The sequence below is a fragment of the Ranitomeya variabilis genome, chromosome 2, assembly GCF_051348905.1.
Source record: "Ranitomeya variabilis isolate aRanVar5 chromosome 2, aRanVar5.hap1, whole genome shotgun sequence".
Taxonomy (NCBI): Eukaryota; Metazoa; Chordata; class Amphibia; order Anura; family Dendrobatidae; genus Ranitomeya; species Ranitomeya variabilis.
In genome coordinates, this window is record NC_135233.1 from 474,807,309 (window position 1) to 474,824,575 (window position 17,267).

At 45.2% G+C, this 17,267-nt stretch overlaps 1 protein-coding gene across 2 annotated transcripts in view; it reads right to left on the minus strand.

Annotated features, from left to right (window-relative positions):
- HRAS (HRas proto-oncogene, GTPase) overlaps positions 1-451 on the minus strand; it is a 97,541-nt gene extending 97,090 nt beyond the window's left edge. Inside the window, exon 1 of one of the 2 annotated variants that reach the window (XM_077287777.1) lies at positions 192-451. The gene's annotated coding sequence lies outside the window, so the exon portion shown is untranslated. The remainder of the gene's footprint in view (positions 1-191) is intronic. The other variant, XM_077287778.1, reaches the window with a different exon arrangement.
- Between the last annotated feature and the right edge of the window lie 16,816 nt (positions 452-17,267).

The window sequence follows — 17,267 nt, forward strand, 5'->3', positions numbered from 1 at the left end:
AGCTGCTGTCTGGAGGTGCAGGACCCAACTGATTCATCTTGATACATTGTATCACATAGTGTAAACAACTAAATATCACCAATACAGCAGATGCCTTGATACATTGAGTCACATAGTGCAAAGAAATCAATATTATCAAAAGCCCAAATGGCATTTATCTACAGAAGCTACTGCAGCTATCAGCCACTCACCAGAGGTTCCTTGCAAGGAGCCCACCACAATAGGGGAGAAGCACCCAGCTCCTGGCAATGGAGGAGGGGGTCAGTCTTGAAAAGTTTCAGCAATGCTAAAGTGGTGTGTCCCCCGAGCAGAGTGCCGGATCTTCTCCCACCCTGTGAGATGGCGGGGCTGCAGGGTGCAGATGAATGGGGGATCTGGGCGTCGCTGCCTCTGCAGCTGCTGCATTCACTGCTCTCTGCTGCTCTGGAACAATGTGTGCAGCCCACGCCCCGGGAGCTGTGGGGGAGCCGCCCATAGAGGGAGGCAGCCATCAGGTGCATCGGGGCTGGGATTGGGTGAGGGGAGGACAGAAAGACCCCGCCTGCAGCCGGCTACCGACCGGAGGACGGGGCTGCTGCATCCTGGTGACACTGCCGGTTATGGAGCGATCAGGCTGCACTGTATGGTCACACATGGAGGTCTAGGTCTCATCTGCCCAGGCACTGCAGAAATGAATCCATCTACATAGTATTTATTACACATTCCCGCTGTAGCAGCATTACATTCCGCAGCGATTTACTGACATTATCGCTGTCCCCATCGGGGCTCACAATCTAATTCCCTATCAGTATGTCTCTGGAGTGTGGGAGGAAAGCGGAGAACCTGGAGGAAACCCACGCAAACACGGGGAGAACATAAAAAAACGCCATGTAGATGTTGTCCTTGGTGGGATTTAAACCCAGGAATCCAGCGCTGCAAGAGAACTGTGCTAACCACTGAGCCACCATGTCACCCTATATATAGTAGTGCTAACCACTGAGCCACCATGCTACCCTATATATAGTACAGTGCTAACCACTGAGCCATCATGTTACCCTATATATAGTACAGTGCTAACCACTGAGCCACCATGCTACCCTATATATAGTACAGTGCTAACCACTGAGCCATCATGTTACCCTATATATAGCAGTGCTAACCACTGAGCCACCATGTTACCCTATATATAGTACAGTGCTAACCACTGGGCCACCATGTCACCCTATATATAGTAGTGCTAACCACTGAGCCACCATGTTACCCTATATATAGTACAGTGCTAACCACTGAGCCATCATGTTACCCTATATATAGTAGTGCTAACCACAGAGCCACCATGTTACCCTATATATAGTACAGTGCTAACCACTGACCCATAATGTTACCCTATATATAGTACTGTGCTAACCACTGAGCCACCATGTCACCCTATATATAGTACAGTGCTAACCACTGAGCCATAATGTTACCCTATATATAGTACTGTGCTAACCACTGAGCCACCATGTCACCCTATATATAGTACAGTGCTAACCACTGAGCCACCATGTCACCCTATGTATAGTACAGTGCTAACCACTGAGCCATCATGTTACTATATATAGTACAGTGCTAACCACTGAGCCACCATGTCACCCTTTATGTAGTACAGTGCTAACCACTGAGCCATCATGTTACCCTATATATAGTACAGTGCTAACCACTGAGCCATCATGTTACCCTATGTATAGTGCAGTGCTAACCACTGAGCCACCATGTTACCCTATATATAGTAGAGTGCTAACCACTGAGCCATCATGTTACCCTATATATAGTAGTGCTAACCACTGAGCCACCATGTCACCCTATATATAGTACAGTGCTAACCACTGAGCCACCATGTCACCCTATATATAGTACAGTGCTAACCACTGAGCCACCGTCACCCTTTATATAGTACAGTGCTAACCACTTAGCCTCCGTGCTGCCTCGACCTCAGATGAATGGAACTGATTTTAGTGTCAGAAATCTGTTTTGTATGAACTTACCCTTCTAGTCACCCTTTAGTGGTCCTGTCGAGGTTTATGTCTGACCCCCGGGATTCTTACGTATGCACCGCCAGGGCCATAGACCATAATGGGGCACGTTCGCTCTGTCATCACCATCATGGTCCATGGCCCCGTTGGCGCATATGTGACGGGGCCAAGGAATGGGTGCAGACAAGGCTATAAATCAGGCGTGTGCTATGTGATTTTTCATCGGATAGCGCACTGACACATATTATTCAACAGGTCTGTTTGGATGCACGTTTATTTTCTTGGTTTGACTGTTTCTTCCGAGTCTCGCATGAGAGTCACCTATTCAGGTCTATGGGAGCGTATTAAATAACAAAGCCAACATGAAGCGTCCGAGTGGCAGTAGATTTTTACGGATACATTCCTGTTATAATACGGATTGCACACAGATGTAAAAAATGGCCACAGGGACGAAAATGATTTGAAATCGTCCGGGACTCCTCATGTGCTCGTCCGCAGGGCTCATTCACACGTCTGTTTTAGTAATATGCGCTGTCTGTGGTTTTCACTGATTTTACTCTCATTCAGACGTCCAATTTTCACATACGAGTGCTTTCCCTGTTTTTCACGGATATCATTCACACCATGGTACCAGTCACATGTCCGTGATTTTTCGTGGAATGAGAGGTGAGCGGAAAATCGCAGAGACATGTCCAATTTTAATCCAATGGTTACATCAAAATGACCAATGTTATCAATGGGTCTGCGAAAAAAAATCGGGTGTCACTCGGATGACATCTGAGTGTGGTTCATTTTTCATTTTTCAGAGGAAAAGGTGGAAAAACTGTTTGTTTTTTATTTCTCCACGTACAAGAAAAATGGACACTAGGACCAAACTCTTGTCAAACTCTGATCAAAATAATCATTCAGTTTTTTTCATACGTGAGAAAATCAGATGTCTGAATGAGCCCTTTGGGTACAACTCAATTGCATAAAAAAACACAGATGTTCCCTACAGTGATCTGATTTGTGGAGAGAACTAGCCCAAGTGGATAGGTACACAATTAAAAGAAAACCAAAAAAAAACAAACTGAACATCCAAGCCTCGTCCTCACGCAGACCATTTTTACTATTTGCCTGGAGAAGTTTGGGAAACCTCATGTTTTCTCGTATGCAAAAATGAAACAGTCTCGACTGTAGGCTATGTGCACACGTCAGGATTCTTTGCAGAAATTTCCTGAACAAAACCGGACTTTTTCTGCAGGAAATCCACATGCGTTTTTTGTGCGTTTTTTTGTGCGCATTTTTCGAGTTTTTTTCCGGATGTTCCCAATGCATTAAATAGCGGGAAATCCCCCCAAAATCCACAAAATTAATGAACATGCTGCGTTTTTTACCACGATGTGTTTTTTTTCGCGGAAAAAAACGCAACACGTGCACAAAAATTGTGGATTGCATTCTATCAATCGGATGCTTAATTGATGCGGTTTTATCGTGTTTTTATAGCGAAAAACGCGAAAAATCCGGAATGTGTGCACACAGCCTAAGTCGTTCCGATCCAGTTCCACCTCCTTTGGTTTTTGTTGATATAGCTGCTGCGGTAATGTCAAGACTAGAGCATGTGACCACTGCAGTCAATCACTGCACTCAACAATCATACCAATTTAAAGAGAACCTGTCTTGTGAAAAACACTATTAACCTGCAGATATGGGATTATCATTAATCTGCAGGTCTATTGTATTCTAAAGCCATGCTGCCACTGCATTGAAAACCCGGCTGCCAGGAGGAAATAAACTTTATTGCCCCTGGCCGCCACCAACTTTCAGTCATAGAGGCGTGGCCATCTGTAACCACGCCCTAGCACTGACTGACAGCCAGCTCTGACGCAGATTAGCCCCATATCTGCAGGTTAATCACATTTTTTTCACAACAGGTTCCCGTTAAATTACAATTATTTATTGACAGTGAAAAATTAAGCATTTTTTTGCTCATTTTCTTAATTTCCTATTGTGTGCTGTCTACAGCTCTATATATTATTCTATTGTAGCAGACGCCAAATAAACCCTGATCACGCAGATGACAGTGGGAGCTGCCAAAGAGAGAGGAATGGAAAGTGGCCATATTGAGGAAAGCAAAAAACTTCCATAGAAATTATAAAAGGATTATGCCAACTCCAAAGACATACTGATAGGGAATTTAGATTGTGAGCTACATTGAAGACAGTGATTATAATGTATGTAAAGCGTTGGGGAATAAGATCGCGCTATATAAGCAATGCAAAATAAATAAGGGCGATGGAAGTATCTTGTGCTGCTGAAAGATGACAAGCAAAAATGGACTGAAGGAAAGCGGGTTTATTGTCAATGCATTTTTCCCACAAAAATGTTATTTTAGCCCCAATTTTTTCTATCTTCACAAGGGTAGCAGGAGAAAATGGAACCCAAAATTTGTTGTGCAATTTCTCCTGAGTACACCACTACCACATATGTGGTCAAAAATTACTTTTGAGGCAGAGTTCAAAGCTCAGAAGGGAAGAAGCGCCATATTGGGGTTAAGATTTTGCTGGACTAGTTTGAGGGTGCTTTGTCACTTTGGCAGAGCTCCTGAAGTGACAGAACAGCAGAACCCCCCATAAGTGACCCCGTTTTACAAACTACACCTTTCAATGAATTCACCTAGGGGTGCAGTGATTATTTTAACACCATAGGTGTGTCAGATAATTTTATACCATTGGGCAGTGAAGAAAAAAATAATTACATTTTTACAACCAAATCTTAGTTTTAGCCCCATATTTTACATTTTCAAACTGGGAAATGAGTAAAAATGGCACCAAAATTTTTCCCACAATTTCTGCTGAATGTAAAAATGCCCTATATATTACTGTACAGTATTGTGTAGCCATACAGCGAGACTCGGGAGGAACGGAGCGCTTTTTGCCTTCTGGAGCGAGATTTTCCTAGAAGAGTCGGTAGACTCCATAGGCTGAAGTCACACTTAGTGTAGGGAAATACGGTCCTTTTTTTACAGGCGTAATACGCAGAAATGATCCCAAAACAGTGATCCGTATGTCATCCGTAGGGCTCATACTCACTTGCACGAAACTCACATGAGTCTCGCATGTTAATACCCGGCGCTGCTGCCGGCACTCAGATCGGAGCGCGCGGTCGCATAGGAATACATGCAGCCGCACGCTCCGCTCCTCTGTGCCAGGTGCAGTGCCGGGTATTGCCGTGCGAGACTCATCCGAGTTTCGCGCAAGTGAGTATGAGCCCGTAGGCAGGGTGTGGCAGCGTATTTTGCGCATGTAAACCTCCGTATATAATCCATATGGCATCTGTACTGCGAGATTTCCTCGCCGGCTTGCAAAATGGACATAGAATGGATCCATGGGCTCAAATATTCGTGAAAACATATATACAGGCTATATATATATATATATATATATATATATGTCAGTGAGACACATATATATATATATATATATATATATATATATATATATATATATATATATATATATATATATTTAGATTTCATACAGCGCTAGATAGCTTAAAGGGAACCTGTCACACCCCCCCCCCCCCAGGCGTTTGTAACTAAAAGAGCCACCTTGTGCAGCAGTAATGCTGCATTCTGACAAGGTGGCTCTTTTAGCTCTGGTCCCTGGCACTGCTGAAATAATAGGTTTTGGGGGCGTGGCCTGAACTCCGAGCAGGGAAGACGTGCTGCCGTGCGGCTCCTGCTTTCAGGCCACAAAAAACCCAGCTAGTACCTGTTGGCGTAATCCTTCTGGGCTGGAACGGGCACAGGAGTACCGGAGAAAGGATCTGAAACGCTCCTAGGAGTTCCATGGCGTCCAGAAGACAGAGGAGGCAGCGTTGGAGGTCCGACCTGCAGGTGCGGGCGCCATCTTGCTGCGCGCCTAACACACCCGGCCACACAAGGGCACGGAGACCGCGAGGAGAGAGGAGACTGTTGTGAATTCTGCTTTTGGGTTCCCTCCGGTGGTGGTAGGTGGTAATGCAGTTGTCCCTGAGTTGCAGTCCTGGTCAGGTGTTTCTGCTGATTGCAGTTCTGACTGGGGTATTTAGGTGTGCAGGATCCATTAGTCCTTGCCAGTTGTCAAATGTTGTTGGGAGGTGTTGGACCTCTGCCTGGTTCCTCCTGCCTTTCTGCCAAATCAGCAAAGATAAGTGTCTGGTTTTTTTTTTTCTGTGGCACACATGCTGTGTGCTTCATGATTCAGTGCTATTCTTTTGTGTTTTCTTGTCAAGCTTAGATTGTGTCAGTATTTTATCAGTCTTGTTGGATTCTCTGGGGTTGCAGATATTCATTCCACGTCTTTAGTTAGATTGTGGAATTTTTTGTATTATCTGCTGTGGATATTTTTTGAAGGGTTTTAATACTGACCGCCTAGTATTCTGTCCTATCCTTTCCTATTTAGCTAGAGTGGCCTCTTTTGCTAAATCTTGTTTTCTGCCTGCGTGTGTCTTTTCTTCTCCTACTCACAGTCAATATTCGTGGGGGCTGCCTATCCTTTGGGGTTCTGCTCTGAGGCAAGGTAGTATTCCTATTTCCATCTATAGGGGTATTTAGTCCTCCGGCTGTTTCGAGGTGTCTAGGGTTTGTTAGGCACACCCCACGGCTTCTAGTTGCGGTGTTAGTTTAGGATCTGCAGTCAGTATAGTTTCCACCTACTCCAGAGAAAGTTTCATGCGGCTCCAAGGTCACCGGATCATAACAGTACAACTGGCCAATAATGAGCTAAATGCATCTCAGAAGAAGGGAAGAAAGGTGTTGAGCCATTTTTTTTTTTTTGCAGTCTGTTTTGTCTTTTTTTCCCTCTTTATTTATGGGTGGCTGAGGAGTCTTGTGCTAGCATGGATGTTCAGGAATTAGCTTCTCGTGTAGACCAGCTTGCTGCTAGGGTACAGGGTATTTCTGATTATATTGTTCAGACTCCTGTTTTAGAACCGAAGATTCCTACTCCTGATTTGTTTTTTGGTGACAGGTCCAAATTTTTGAGTTTTAAAAACAATTGTAAACTGTTTTTTGCTTTGAGATCTTGATCCTCCGGTGATTCCATTCAGCAGGTTAAAATCGTCATCTCCCTGCTGCGTGGTGATCCACAGGATTGGGCATTTTCCTTGGAATCTGGGAATCCTGCTTTGCTTAATGTAGACTCCTTTTTTCAGGCTTTAGGATTATTATATGATGAACCGAATTCTGTGGATCAAGCGGAGAAGACCTTGTTGGCCCTGTCTCAGGGTCAAGAGGCAGCAGAATTGTATTGTCAGAAATTCAGAAAATGGTCTGTGTTGACTAAATGGAATGATGATGCTTTGGCGGCAATTTTCAGAAAGGGTCTTTCTGAATCCGTTAAAGATGTTGTGGGGTTTTCCCACGCCTTCCGGTCTGAGTGATTCTATGTCTCTGGCCATTCAGATTGATTGGCTTTAAAAATAACTGTAAACTGTTTTTTTCTCTGAAACCCCGTTCCTCTGGTGATCCCATCCAGCAGGTTAAAATTATTATATCTCTGCTGCGTGGTGACCCCCAGGATTGGGCATTTGCCCTGGAACCTGGGAATCCGGCGTTGCTTAATGTAGACACCTTTTTTCAGGCTCTTGGGTTATTGTATGACTAACCCATTTCAGTGGATCATGCTGAGAAGACCTTGTTGGCCCTGTCTCAGGGTCAAGAAGCGGCAGAATCATATTGCCAGAAGTTTAGAAAATGGTCTGTACTGACTAAATGGAATGAGGATGCCTTGGCGGCAATCTTCAGAAAGGGTCTTTCTGAATCCGTTAAAGATGTTATGGTGGGGTTCCCCACGCCTGCTGGTCTGAGTGATTCTATGTCTCTGGCCATTCAGATTGATCGGCGCTTGCGCGAGTGCAGAGTTGTGCACACTATGGCATTGTCTTCCGAGCGGAGTCCTGAGCCTATGCAGTGTGATAGGATTGTGTCTAGAGCTGAAGGACAAGGATTCAGACGTCAGAATAGGTTGTGTTTTTACTGCGGCGATTCTGCTCATGTTATTTCTGATTTCCCTAAGCGTACCAAGAGAATCGCTGGTTCTGTTACCATCAGTACTGTACAACCTAAATTTCTGTTATCTGTGACCCTGATCTGCTCATTATCGTCATTTTCTGTCATGGCATTTGTGGATTCAGGCGCCGCTCTAAATTTAATGGACTTAGAATTTGCCAGACGTTGTGGTTTCCCCTTGCAGCCTTTGCAGAGTCCTATTCCTTTGAGGGGCATTGATGCTACACCGTTGGCTAAAAATAAACCTCAGTTTTGGACACAGCTGACCATGTGCATGGCGCCTGCCCATCAGGAAGATTGTCGTTTTCTGGTGTTGCATAATTTGCATGATGCTATTGTGCTGGGTTTCCCATGGTTACAGGTGCATAATCCGGTATTAGATTGGAAATCTATGTCTGTGACTGGTTGGGGTTGTCAGGGGGTTCATGGTGACGTTCCTGTGATGTCAATTGCCTCCTCCCCCTCTTCTGAAATTCCTGAGTTTTTGTCAGATTTCCAGGATGTATTCAATGAGCCCAAGTCCAGTTCCCTTCCACCGCATAGGGACTGTGATTGTGCTATTGACTTGATTCCAGGCTGTAAGTTCCCTAAAGGCCGACTTTTCAACCTGTCTGTGCCAGAACATACCGCCATGCGGAGCTATGTGAAGGAGTCCTTGGAGAAGGGGCATATTCGGCCATCTTCTTCACCATTGGTAGCAGGTTTTTTCTTTGTTGCCAAAAAAGATGGCTCCTTGAGACCCTGTATTGATTATCGCCTCTTGAATAAGATCACGGTCAAATTCCAATACCCTTTGCCTTTGCTTTCTGATCTGTTTGCTAGGATTAAGGGGGCTAGTTGGTTTACTAAGATTGACCTTCGAGGGGCATATAATCTGGTTCGTATTAAGCAGGGGGATGAATGGAAAACTGCGTTTAATACGCCCGAAGGCCATTTTGAATACCTTGTGATGCCATTCGGACTCTCTAATGCTCCATCTGTGTTTCAGTCCTTCATGCATGATATATTTCGGAATTATCTTGATAAATTCATGATTGTATATTTGGATGATATTTTGATTTTTTCAGATGATTGGGAGTCTCATGTGAAACAAGTCAGGATGGTATTTCAGATCCTTCGTGATAATGCCTTGTTTGTGAAGGGGTCTAAGTGCCTCTTTGGAGTACAGAAGATTTCTTTTTTGGGCTTCATTTTTTCTCCCTCATCTATAGAAATGGATCCGGTTAAGGTTCAGGCCATTCATGATTGGATCCAGCCCACATCCGTGAAGAGCCTTCAGAAATTTTTGGGCTTTGCTAATTTTTATCGCCGTTTCATTGCCAACTTCTCCAGTGTGGTTAAACCCCTGACTGATTTGACAAAGAAAGGCGCTGATGTTACGAATTGGTCCTCTGCGGCTGTTTCTGCCTTTCAGGAGCTTAAACGCCGATTTACTTCTGCCCCTGTGTTGCGTCAGCCGGATGTTTCTCTTCCTTTTCAGGTAGAGGTTGACGCTTCTGAGATTGGGGCAGGGGCCGTTTTGTTCCTTGATGAAACCGTGTGCCTTCTTTTCTCGAAAGTTTTTGCCTGCGGAATGCAATTATGATGTCGGCAATCATGAGTTGTTGGCTATGAAGTGGGCATTTGAGGAGTGGTGACATTGGCTTGAGGGGGCCAAGCACCGTATTGTGGTCTTGACCGATCATAAGAATCTGATTTATCTCGAGTCTGCCAAACGGCTGAATCCTAGACAGGCCCGATGGTCCCTGTTTTTCTCCCGTTTTGATTTCGTGGTTTCGTATCTTCCGAGTTCTAAGAATATTATGGCTGATGCCCTTTCTAGGAGTTTTTTGCCTGATTCTCCTGAGGTTCTTGAACCGGTCGGCATTCTGAAAGAAGGGGTGGTCCTTTCTGCCATTTCCCCTGATTTACGGCGGGTTCTTCAGGAATTTCAGGCTGACAGACCTGACCGCTATCCTGTGGGGAAATTGTTTGTTCCTGACAGATGGACTAGTAGAGTGATTTCTGAGGTTCACTGTTCCGTGTTGGCTGGTCATCCTGGTATTTTTGGTACCAGAGATTTCGTTGGTAGGTCCTTTTGGTGGCCTTCCTTGTCGCGTGATGTGCGTTCTTTTGTGCAGTCCTGTGGGACTTGTGCGCGGGCCAAGCCATGTTGTTCCCGTGCTAGTGGGTTACTTTTGCCATTGCCAGTCCCTGAGAGGCCCTGGACACATATTTCTATGGATTTTATTTCTGATCTTCCGGTTTCCCAGAGGATGTCGGTTATCTGGATTGTTTGTGACCGGTTTTCTAAGATGGTTCATTTGGTGCCTTTGCCTAAATTGCCTTCCTCTTCAGATTTGGTTCCATTGTTTTTTCAGCATGTGGTTCGTTTGCATGGTATTCCGGAGAATATTGTGTCTGACAGAGGTTCCCAGTTTGTTTCTAGGTTTTGGCGGGCCTTTTGTGCTAGGCTGGGCATTGATTTGTCTTTTTCTTCTGCATTTCATCCTCAGACAAATGGCCAGACCGAGAGAACTAATCAAACCTTGGAGACCTATTTGAGATGCTTTGTGTCTGCTGATCAGGATGATTGGGTGGCCTTTTTGCCATTGGCCGAGTTTGCCCTTAATAATCGGGCTAGTTCAGCTACTTTGGTTTCGCCTTTCTTTTGTAATTTTGTTTTTCATCCTCGTTTTTCTTCTGGGCAGGTTGAGCCTTCTGACTGTCCTGGTGTGGATTCTATGGTTGACAGGTTGCAGCAGATTTGGGCTCATGTGGTGGACAATTTGGTGTTGTCTCAGGAGGAGGCTCAACGTTTTGCTAACCGTCGTCGGTGTGTTGGTTCCCGGCTTCGGGTTGGGGATCTGGTTTGGTTGTCTTCCCGTCATGTTCCTATGAAGGTTTCTTCCCCTAAGTTTAAGCCTCGGTTTATTGGTCCTTATAGGATTTCTGGGATTATTAATCCGGTGTCTTTTCGATTGGCGCTTCCGGCCTCTTTTGCTATCCATAATGTCTTCCATAGATCTTTATTGCGGAAATATGTGGTGCCCGTTGTTCCCTCTGTTGATCCTCCGGCCCCTGTGTTGGTTGATGGGGAGTTGGAGTATGTGGTTGTGAAGATTTTGGATTCTCGTTTTTCGAGGCGGAAGCTTCAGTACCTTGTCAAATGGAAGGGTTATGGCCAGGAGGATAATTCTTGGGTTTTTGCTTCTGATGTCCATGCTGCTGATTTGGTCCGTGCCTTTCATCTGGCTCGTCCTGATTGGCCTGGTGGCGCTGGTGAGGGTTCGCTGACCCCTCCTCAAGGGGGGGGTACTGTTGTGAATTCTGCTTTTGGGTTCCCTCCGGTGGTGGTAGGTGGTAATGCAGTTGTCCCTCAGTTGCAGTCCTGGTCAGGTGTTTCTGCTGATTTCAGTTCTGACTGAGGTATTTAGGTGTGCAGGATCCATTAGTCCTTGCCAGTTGTCAATTGTTGTTGGGAGGTGTTGGACCTCTGCCTGGTTCCTCCTGCCTTTCTGCCAAATCAGCAAAGATAAGTGTCTGGTTTTTTTTTCTGTGGCACACATGCTGTGTGCTTCATGATTCAGTGCTATTCTTTTGTGTTTTCTTGTCAAGCTTAGATTGTGTCAGTATTTTCTCAGTCTTGTTGGATTCTCTGGGGTTGCAGATATTCATTCCACGTCTTTAGTTAGATTGTGGAATTTTTTGTATTATCTGCTGTGGATATTTTTTGAAGGGTTTTAATACTGACCGCCTAGTATTCTGTCCTATCCTTTCCTATTTAGCTAGAGTGGCCTCTTTTGCTAAATCTTGTTTTCTGCCTGCGTGTGTCTTTTCTTCTCCTACTCACAGTCAATATTCGTGGGGGCTGCCTATCCTTTGGGGTTCTGCTCTGAGGCAAGGTAGTATTCCTATTTCCATCTATAGGGGTATTTAGTCCTCCGGCTGTGTCGAGGTGTCTAGGGTTTGTTAGGCACACCCCACGGCTACTTCTAGTTGCGGTGTTAGTTCAGGATCTGCGGTCAGTATAGTTTCCACCTACTCCAGAGAAAGTTTCATGCGGCTCCAAGGTCACCGGATCATAACAGGAGACGCCGCGACTGCCGCTACATGCCGGGGAGACGGGCCACCCGCCAGCCGGCAACTATTATCACCCACCCCCATACTCACAACACGTGGGTTGGCTGTCCAGGTGAGAGCGGTGGATCTTGAGAGCCCGGATAGCTTAGCGAGAAGTGGGGGGAGAGACCCACCGGACATCGCAAAGAGGGGGTGAAGCGGCTGGACCCCTGGAGGGGAACTCCTGCAGCTGAAGTATTGCCGCTGTGCCCAGACAGGGGATAAACTCCACTACCATATCCCCCCGCTTCCAGCCGAACCCCGCCGCCCACTCCCCCCTTGGCCAGAAGGCTGGAACACAACAAACGGAGAGGATCTCCCCCAGATAAACAGCTTCTAAGGCTGCGGTGGCCGTGTCCTTTTCGCCCTCTCCAGGGCCCGGTCTGTACCCTGGCACACCCTATAATCTTGCATTCGGCTAATAAATCTGCTCTACAAGCACAAGTTTCTGCCGCAGATGGCACACAGGCTTTGAATTCTGCATTGTATATTGTGAAACTGGGATGAGCCTCCCAACAACTAAGATGATTTAAACCCCAACCTGGCGCGCAGGTGATATTTTTTACAACAGGCGCTTAACGTAGATATAATGGTCAAAACTATTAAAGAGCGTTGCAAAACTTCCGCTACTATCTTACAGCAAGACAAACAAAACAAAATGGAGAAATTTTAGAAGCATAAACCCCTTTCAGCCCATAAAAACTGTCAATCTAACAATGCAATGGAGGAGCACATAGAGGACACTGACTCTAGTGATGTCGCTTCAGATAGCGACGCTCCACAGCCAGATTCTGGAGGAATATCAAAATCATTCCTCAAAAAAGCACTAGTCTTAGCGATGAAGCCATTAATAGCAGAGGTCTCGGGTCTTAGAATGGACATACAGCAAATTGGCAATAGGGTAGAGACCCTGGAAACTACACAATCCTCTATAACAAGCCACTCGAACACTATCAAGGATCATCTTGAGTTTCACAGATCACAGCTAAACTCCGCTTCCCTGCTCTTGGGGGACCAGGAGAACAGGAGTCGCAGAAAAAACTTTAGAATCAAAGGCATCCCGGAAAGTGTCTCCAACGAAATTCTGGAGAAATCCACCAAAGAAATTTTCGCTTTGCTTTTTCCAAGAGAGAGGTGTGACCAGATGATAATCGAAAGAGTGCACCACTCACTCTGGCCCAAGCCCAAAACCTCGGATCCCCCAAGGGATGTGATTTGTGGCCTTTTGAGCTACTTGGATTCCTCAGCGATTCTGAATGCGGCTAGAGATGCAAAGAAAAACTTATCCTTTGAAAGCTCTCCTATACAGCTCTATCGGGATCTGGCTCCTTCCACTCTTACAAAAAGGAGAATCTTGAAGCCCTTACTGGAAGTTCTCCGAACAAACAAAATTCTTTATAAATGGTTATTCCCATTTGGACTGTCTATCCAGGGCGGAGGAAAACAAGTCACGGTTCGCCACCCAGATGACCTTGTATGTATGGGACACTTTCCAAATTGAGGCGGTCAAGGTTCCCTCTTGGCTACCCCTCGACACCTCATTGAATACTCCTCCCATGCTTCATACGCTGAAGGATCAAGGAGACTGGTCTCCGGTTAAGAGACTTTCGTCGCCTAAACAGGGGAAATCTGGTACTAAAAGGAAGCCTCCACCCTGAGCTTCTCCGACCTCCAGAGGATTCACCCTGGGTATTCGTTTTTCGCGAACTTTACAAGTCACATACTACTGTTTTCTAGTTATTTCTTGTAGCTATGAGACTTTCGTTAATTCGCTTCTTATTATAACCACTTTTCTCCACAGATATTCTAAAAGGGCTTGCTGGCGCCACATTTAATATGTTGTTTTTTTTTTTTTTTTTTTTTTAAATCATCACCGGCGCGCCTATAGGAGAATGTTCCATCTACTTTGGAGGACGTTACGTGCCCCAGCCTCTGCAGTGGATGGGATTGTTTCTGTTGATATGTTAACCATATCCCCCCCAATTGTGTTAACTGTTACAACTGTTATACTTGTTCTTATGTTCGTTTTTCCAGTTGGGTACACACGTGCTACTGTTCCTCTAACTACACTACTGTTAAACCATGGCAGGTAAAGATACACAATTAGCCACTATAAAAATAGCTTCATACAATGTCAAAGGCATACGCTCCCCAAACAAACGTGGCCAAATAATTTTTACAGGAAACCCACTTCAAAATGGGCCGTATCCCAGACATGTTGCGGTCGATTTTCCCTACCTGGTACCATAGCACAGGCCCATCAGCGTCTAAAGGTGTGAGCATTGCAATAAAAAAAAATGTCCCATTCACCCTACAAGACACCTTATCAGATCCAGACAGGAGATACGTCCTGGTTAAAGGGCTTTTAGCCAACACACAAGTTACCTTTTGCAACCTGTATGCCCCCAGTAACAACCAAATCAGTTGGATCTGCAGGGTACTGGACATTATTAGACTGTTTAAAGAGGGCCTCCTAGTTGAAGGGGATCTCAATGTCTCATTTAACCCTTTATTGGACACCTCATCAGGCAGATCTTCAATCTCACAAAAAGCTCTGAGAAAGCTTCACTTGGGCCTCTAATCTTTAAATTTGACCGACCCGTGGAGAATCTTATTCCCCACATCAAAAGATTACACTTTCTTCTCTCCACCTCACAACAACTACCACAGAATTGATTATCTGCTATTCCAATCCTCACATCTACAACTAGTAAAATCAGCAGACATAGACGTCATTTCCTTGTCCGACCATGCCCTGATCTTTTTGGAAATACTCGTTAGTACTTTTCCGAAACCCTCTTTCACTTGGACACTAAATGAAACACTCCTAGATTCTGCTTCACACTTGACCAAATTCACAACCATCCTCGACCTCTTTTTCAAAGAAAACTCCGTCTCTGGCCCTTCCACGCCAATGGTATGGGAAGCACACAAAACTGTTCTAAGAGGAGAATTCATAGCTTTGGGTTCGTACTTGAAGAAACAGAGGTCGAGGGAAGTTCTCTCAGTTCTTCATCAGATAAACTCAGTTGAAAAACTTCATAAAAAAATCACAACTAGTTGAGGCCCAGGTGGAGCTTACAGCACTCAGATCCACCCTAAAGGACCTCTTAAATATTCAATCGGAAAAACTACATGAGATGCCAACAGAGGTTTTATTTACACGGCAATAGAAGTAGCAAACTCATGACTTCCCTCTTGAAAAAGCGCAAAGGTCACACCTTTATAACGAATTTGAAATCTCCCGGCGGTTCGGTGGTAACTGAGTCAACTGACATCGCTAATGAATTTCAAAATTTTTACGAACGCCTCTACAACATAGATCTGCCTGATGGAATGAGAGATCCTGCCAAAGCTATAGATATCATAGTCAGATTCCTGTCCCCTTTAAAACTCCCCTCGCTTTCAAGGGATGAATGTTCATCCCTACAAGCGCCAGTCACACCTGAAGAGGTGCTGGATGTCCTTTCATCCATCCCAAATGGGAAAGCCCCATGCCCAGATGGCCTCCGGTTAATATATTACAAAAAACTAATAAAACCTCTACTACCACATCTAGTAGCCCTCTTTAACTCCTTCCTCGCAGGGACCCTCCCACCTCAACAAGCTCTAGAAGCGTTTATCACAATACTACCAAAAGAAGGAAAGGACCCAAGGTTTTGCGGAAGCTATAGACCAATTTCCCTTAACACAGACACAAAGCTATGGGTGAAAATTCTAGAAAAACAGATTAAGAAACATTCTCCCCAAATTAATACACTCTGACCAAGCAGGGTTTGTCCGAGGGTGGGAGGGTAAGGACAATTCAACCGAAATACTCCAATCTATAATGTACGCTAAAAGACGAGGCATCCCTCTGGCCCTTCTGTCCACAGATGCTGAAAAAGCATTCGATAGGGTGAGCTGGAGATATATGGAACAAGTACTTCTCAAATTTGCTTTTCCTCCACAATTTATCTCAGCAATTCTCTCTCTATACTCCGCTCCCACAGCAAGGGTCAGGGTGAACGGCACTCTATCAAACAGTGTAAAGATTTGCAATGGCACCAGACAGGGGTGCCCACTGTCCCCATCTTTATTTATATTGATTATTGAGACTCTAAGGGTACTGTCACACAGTACCATTTTGATCGCTACGACGGCACGATCCGTGACGTCGCAGCGATCGTATGATTATCGCTCCAGCGTCGTAGACTGCTGTCACACGTTGCAATCACGGCGCTGGAGCGATGCCGAAGTCCCCGGTAACCAGGGTAAACATCGGGTAACTAAGCGCAGGGCCGCGCTTAGTAACCCGATGTTTACCGTGGTTACCAGCGTAAAAGTAAAAAAAAAACAAACAGTACATACTTACATTCTGGTGTCTGTCCCCGGCGTTCTGCTTCTCTCCACTGTGTAAGCGCCATAGCCGGCAAGCACAGCGGTGACGTCAGACGCTCGCTTTCCGGCCGGCAGACGCTCACACAGTGGAGAGAAGCTGAGACGCCGGGGACAGACACCGGAATGTGAGTATGTACTGTTTGTTTTTTTTTTACTTTTACGCTGGTAACCACGGTAAACATCGGGTTACTAAGCGCGGCCCTGCGCTTAGTTACCCGATGTTTACCCTGGTTACAAGCGAACACATCGCTGGATCGCTGTCACACACAACGATCCAGCGATGTCAGCGGGTGATCAAGCGACGAAAGAAAGTTCCATACGATCTGCTACGACGTACGATTCTCAGCAGGATCCCTGATCGCTGCTGCTTGTCAGACACTGCGATATCGTAACGATATCGCTAGAACGTCACGAATCGTACCGTCGTAGCGATCAAAATGGTACTGTGTGACAGTACCCTTATCCAAAACATCAGGCAATCTGAACAAATTGAGGGTCTCCGAATAGGTAAATTGGAAATAAAAACACTAGCCTTTGCAGACGACCTTCTATTTGTCGTCACTAATCCAATTAAAGCTTTCCCCGAAATCTTAAGCATACTTAACCACTTTGGCCAACTATCTAATTTTAAAATTAACTATTCTAAGTCAGAAGCTCTCAACGTAACTCTTTCAAATTGCCAATTAGTTAAACTTCAGAAACTGACCCCCTTTCACTGGTCCACAACCTCCATGAAATATCTGGGGATCTGGTTAACCAAA